Below are 6,024 nucleotides of genomic sequence, written 5' to 3'. Positions count from 1 at the left end.
TCTTTTATGGAATTTTCTTCTACATGAATCAATCATTGGAAAGCAGAAAATGTCACACTATTCTGCTTTCATTTCTGCTTCACATATGCTCAATTCTGCTTAAAGTTCATGTCAAGTTTCAAATATCCTTTAGAATGAGGCCATTTTGCAACATCTGTAAAGTTTTATAAGTTTTCGGTACCTGGCTAAATGTGTAAGTTAATTTCAGTGCCAAGCATGGTGGCTTCTGCTCACTGTTCCCAAACAGATGAGAAGATTTAAACCAATCTTAGGGGTTAAACTGGGCCTGTGCGATTACAAACAGCATTCCAGCACCTTCAATTATTAATGAAATCAAAAAGAAAGTTTCATTCATAATATCAACCAAGTTCATTTCTCATGTCCCAAAGCCTGGAGTTCTTTCCAGCTGATGACAGATGATACTCAATCAACATATCATGAAGTAATTTCAGCCAACCAGCCGGCCTGCAGACGCTACTCACACCTTTTCCCCCCTGCATTATCCCTGTCATGGATGTAGATGACATAAAGTTGCAGTCGTACTAGTAGGTGCTACAGAAGGAGAAGAGCAAAAATGAACTTGGTTTTCTTTGTTTGAAGTAGCAGGTAATTTCAAATGCAACGCTTCAAATAACTCAGCAAATATCACCAAACACAAACCGTTTCTCTATAATTTGGCACACAATCTGTCTTCTTAGTTAACTGCACATCTGCTGCAGCTGGGGAAGAAAATGGTCATGTGTGATAACTTCACTTCAGAGATTGTGAAAGGTGTAAGAAGTGGAAGAGAGAAGGGAAAAATTAGAAATTTAAGTCAAAACTGCATCAATTTTTTTTTTAATTTAAAGCGTCTATGAGGTATCCTTTATCCCCATTTTTTATTTATTTAAATTAGATACTTTTATTTATTTAAATCAGATATTCTCCTGCGAGAATCATCCAATTTCTTGTTGTGAAATGTCTTAAAAAACTACAAAAAGAATAATTTGGTATCAAGCCCTTTTCTTTATCCCAGACCACAGGACATCCACGATCGGTCAGACCACAGGACAGTTTTCCGCTTCGTCTCAGTGCATCTTTAATTAGCTTCCACCCAGAGACGGCAGCAGCATTTCTGCATCTTGTTTACGTATGACTTTTCTTCATTGAATGGTTAAGTTTTGACTTGGACTTGTGAATGCAGGGAAAAAATGTGCACACTGACAATGTTTTTTAGAAGTTTTCTTTTGCTCCTGCAGAGATTTTCACTACAGACTTGTGTCTGTTTTCAGTGTGGAGATCACAGCCAGCGTTCAGTACTGATATTCAGCCTGTTCCCTTAGGTACAGAGATTTTCCAGGTCTCTGAATCCTAATGATACATGCACTGTAGATGATGAAATTCTGTATTTCTCTGGAAGTTTATCTTGAGAAATAAAAAGTATTTTATTATTGGGCTACCGTCTCAGTAATGCTGTTTTTAGAGAAGTTACACAACTTTCCAGTCTTTTACTGCACCGTTGCTCCCATCAACTGAAAAAAGTATCAGTATTTAATATGTTGTACTCTTTCCATCATTTTCTTCAGCTTTTCTTCTTTATTTAAGTTTTTTTTTCTTTATAGGTTTATGTTTAATGTTTTAGCTGCTGTTACAGCAATTTCCCTCTTTTAAAAAAAAGAAACTTTAAATATAGGGAACAAATCAATGCTTTCTATTTTTAATTTATATTTTACTCAGCCTAACTACTTCATGGAAACAGTGTTGTGCTTGTCAAGTCCCACAGAGCGAGATGATTTTACAGAAGCAATAGAGAGGCATGTTCACCTACTGGCATGTTCCACTGCTCAACCTGTTGATCAGGCTCTTTCCAAAAGGGCCTGAATGCTTATATTACTATGAGGTGTTTCCTTTTAAAAGTGGCATGTGGTTTATCTGTCTAAAGGAAGAAATTTATTTTAAAATTTGTGTAGGATGGACAATTTTGAGGTAACGAACATGTACACACTGGCAGCACCTCAGAGGGTGAAGAAATAAAACATCCGAAATAAAACGCCCTCATAAAACCAAGATAATGATGTGGGCAAAAGGCTAAATTGACAAGACGTACTTGCTGGGGAATTAATTTCAGAGTCTTAGTGTTGCAAGAGTAAGATATCTCATGTTTCAACAGCAATCCCAATGGCCTACAGCGACACATGAACCCAACATGGAACTTAGTCACTGGTATGGCTGGCTGTGAACACACACACATACACAGGAGAACCTCCCTCTTAGCAAACCGTATTTTTTTCACAGCGGCCGTTGTGAGTAGCAGACGGTTTTGCCATCCCTCTCCCAAAATAGCCGTCCATTAGCACAGGCAGGTCAGATGGATTTGAAACATCCATGGCAAACGGCGCTGGAGTGAAGGGCGGAGGGGTCAACAAGTGTGTGACCGCCTCTTGGAGGGCTCCACAGAGGTGGTTGTGGGTGGGCGTCAAATAGAGGCTTTTTTCGCAATTTTGTGACAATGAGTGCTTAACACCAAATAGGAGTGTCTAAGGAAAACTGGTAATATGTGTGTGTGTATGAATGTGTAAACAAAAGGTGGTGCATGGTTAATTTCCAATATTTGAGCATATTTATATGGAGTATTGATGTCACTTCCCTGGCGTGTACAACCTTTTGCTCATAACGCAACACAACTTTTTTCTTTTTCAAAAAAACAAAACAGAAACTAACTGGCAAAAACAGAAGTGCTGTGAGTCTGACTAAAGGATTACAGAAAATAAACCTACTGCTCCAATCAAATTTTAAAAGTGTATCAGCACAATTATTCAGAGTCATAACTGTAACATGTTTTTTTTTCCTTAAGAAAGCAACACCATTTGATCTTTTTCACGGTGCTGCTTAACTTGGCCATTTTCTATATTCACTGACATGTTTTTACCTTTACTGGTCTGGAGATTAAAGTAAATGGTGCTCTTTAAAATGTAATCTGACTGCATGTAGTGAGCGGTACAATGATAAATTACAGTATCTTTGGACAGCCTATATAAATGGTGGCTAGACTGGTACTTAAAGCATTTTTTCTTTATTACAAACCATTGTGTAAGGAGCTTGGAAAGTAGTCCTTAGACTACGATGACCTGGATGACTGAGAACCTTCACAGACATATTACAAACCATATTCACCTCGTCACCAAGCACTTTCTAACTATCAAGGACACACTGGCACACAGATGGATGCAACATGGGTATTTGGCGTTGAGTGTACTTCAGTACTGTACCTCCACCTTTTGCCACGGGTTCTGGGTAGTGACCGAAACAATTAGATCACAAATACAAGCAGGGGAAATGAGCTTACTCTGAAGGATGGCTGTCATTTGTCATTTGGGAAGGGCTTATAGTAGAGCTGCTACTTCTCCACATCAAAGGATTGCTAGCATGCCTCCTGGACATCTCTTAGGCAAGGTGTTTCAGGTTGTCCCAATGGGAGAAGGCCCAAGGGCAGACACTGGGCACGCTGGAGAGATTTATGTCTCTCAGCTGACCTGGGAATGCCACCGTGTTTCCCTGGATGAGCTGGAGGGGTAGCTGGGGAAAGGGAGGTCCGGTCTCTCTTTACACTGCCTATCCCACGACCTGTACATCACAAAATGGATGACTGGCACTTTAGTGCACATATTGCAGGCGCCAGGGATCACACCAACAACTTTCTGATTAGCAGACTATATGGTCTTATCCTCTGAGACACAACATGTGTGTAAATATGTGTGCGCAAAGACTTTCAAGTGGTCAATCTGCTGGTTAAGTGATGACATGTTAAACTGCTACTTCTTCCCGGTGGTAATTTGTTTATATTAGCATAACCGAGGCTTTATAGTTAGCCACCAGGTAACACTCATTATATGTCAACTAGCCCAACATCACTAACCCTCCAAATGTCATTGTTAATTAGTTTTCTGTCATTGCTTATGTCCAAAGTGATATCACAGCTATTTATGCTTTAGTTTTTTAGAGATATTTAAGTCAGTACACGGTGTTATCATCTTCAGCCAGAAACTAGCAAGCTAACTTCCTGCCAACTTTGAACTTAGCCAAATCTTATTTTCTTTGATGTCTGGATGTTAACCTTTATTGCACCAACTGGGAGATCAGCCACACTGGAGCCAAAAGAATATGCACCATTGTTAACTGTTACTGTTTAATTTAATTTTAGGAAGGTGACTTTGGACCCTAGAAATGGCTAATTATATCAGATTTAACAAGCGTATACAACTATGAAAGCAGTATGTAAACGCCAGCTCATTTGCAATACTGTGGTGAAACTCTTCTTTTAAAGTTGTACATGTAGTTACAAATGTCAGTTGAAGAAGGCTTTCGTACTTCTGAAACAGAATCCAGAAGTTTGGGTTTCACTTCGGCTCTATGAAAATAGCACAAGCAAATGACCCTGTGCAGGATGTTGGATTATTTTCCACTCACACAGCTCTAGATGGGAATCATCTGACAATAAGAGTTTTCAACAAAAACCCTATATCTATGTCGAGAGCAGGGTAGTGAAGTAACGCTCCAAAATATGTTAAACAAACAAATAAACAAACAGTGGCTTCTAAGAATCTATGAAATCATTTCCTGTTGACTTCCTTTATGTTTTCACACAACAATCAGAACCATGACAAAAGTTATTTGTGTACATCAGCTTAATAAAATTTTGCTAACAAATTTATAGTCAGTAAGCGAGCAATCACATGCCCCATCTGCTTTGATCAAGTCCCGTCGAAGTTACTTTTAGCCATACTAGCACGCCCAGTCTGCCAAAGAGTTGGCTAAAAGTTTAGATGACCTCAAGCCAGCGACAGCAGAGGATAGATCCCTCTTCAACTCTCTGTATGTCCCATTCACAGGCAAGAATTTGGTGTATTGATTCATCATATAAGAAGGCCGAAGCTTGACAGGCCAACTGAACATGCAGTTTCCTAATGACTTAACCACATCAACTATTTCTCTTGTGTGCCATTCACCCCCCCTTCTTCTCTCCCTTTAGGCACCAACCATAGCTAGAACATGGTGAGTCACGTTGGAACAAAAAGCCCCATTCAAAACACACATGTACACACACACACACACACACACACACACACACACACACACACACACACACACACACACACACACAAACTCCCAATCAACTCTAGCCAGCCTGCCTTTTAATAAAAACTCCTTCTATTATTGAGTAACCCCCCCTCAATCTCCAGGCAGAACTGGTTTGCCACCGCCAGATCAGGCCAATCCAATTGCCGAGCAGGGATCAAGTCACCATGCTGGTGCTGCTCCCAGAAATCATCAGGAGCCAAACCTCCTGAGGTCCTCCTACCACATCACAAAGCCTGCTGCTTGGGCACATGAGTGTGTGTGTGTGTGTGTGTGTGACACAGAAAAGGCAGGATTAAAAGATAGAAACCATACGAGCAAACCAAATCTATTTTGAAGTACTATGACTTCCTTCCTCAAACAAGTCCTCAGCTGCCTCATTCGTCCCACATGACACACCATCATGATCACTCACTGGCCTTTAAACAAGCCTACGCTCTGTACAGGGGTGCTTTATTCATTTTATTTTATTGGCTTATTTTCACAATGTTGAGAAATATTCAGTCATCAGTCCTATCTGGTTCGCTCATTTTTTTTCTCTTGCTGGCAATATTTATAATTCAAAGATGAGGTTGCAAAATGCTAGTGTGTTCTCACCCCAGAGAGACAAAAATTGCTTTCTGGCCACTGCAGCTGGTGTTTTCAAATGTCTGGTTTGATATACCAGCCACAACAATTTTTGAACAATTTGATGTTTAGAGCCATGAAGTCCAACAGTTGGAGGGTGGACGTGTGTCAGCTAGGAGATCAACTGTCTTTGAGTTTTTGAATTTTGCTTCAGTGATTTTTTCTCACTTTGTAATGTTGCATTTACATGCTGGTTAGGGTTAAGTTAATGTATGCCCCATCACAATATTAACCCTGCATGTTTAAAAGAAATAATTTCTTACCAAGTGCATTTAAATTTGA

General features: G+C 39.8%; 1 long non-coding RNA gene across 3 annotated transcripts in view; it reads left to right on the top strand.

The window, feature by feature from the left end:
- LOC101486661 (uncharacterized) overlaps positions 1-6,024 on the top strand; it is a 38,800-nt gene that overhangs the window by 26,808 nt on the left and 5,968 nt on the right. The gene's annotated exons all lie outside the window — the stretch shown is intronic.

This window comes from Maylandia zebra, linkage group LG6 (assembly GCF_041146795.1).
Source record: "Maylandia zebra isolate NMK-2024a linkage group LG6, Mzebra_GT3a, whole genome shotgun sequence".
Taxonomy (NCBI): domain Eukaryota; kingdom Metazoa; phylum Chordata; class Actinopteri; order Cichliformes; family Cichlidae; genus Maylandia; species Maylandia zebra.
The sequence above is the reverse complement of the archived record's forward strand: the minus strand, read 5'-3'. Positions and strand labels throughout refer to the sequence as shown.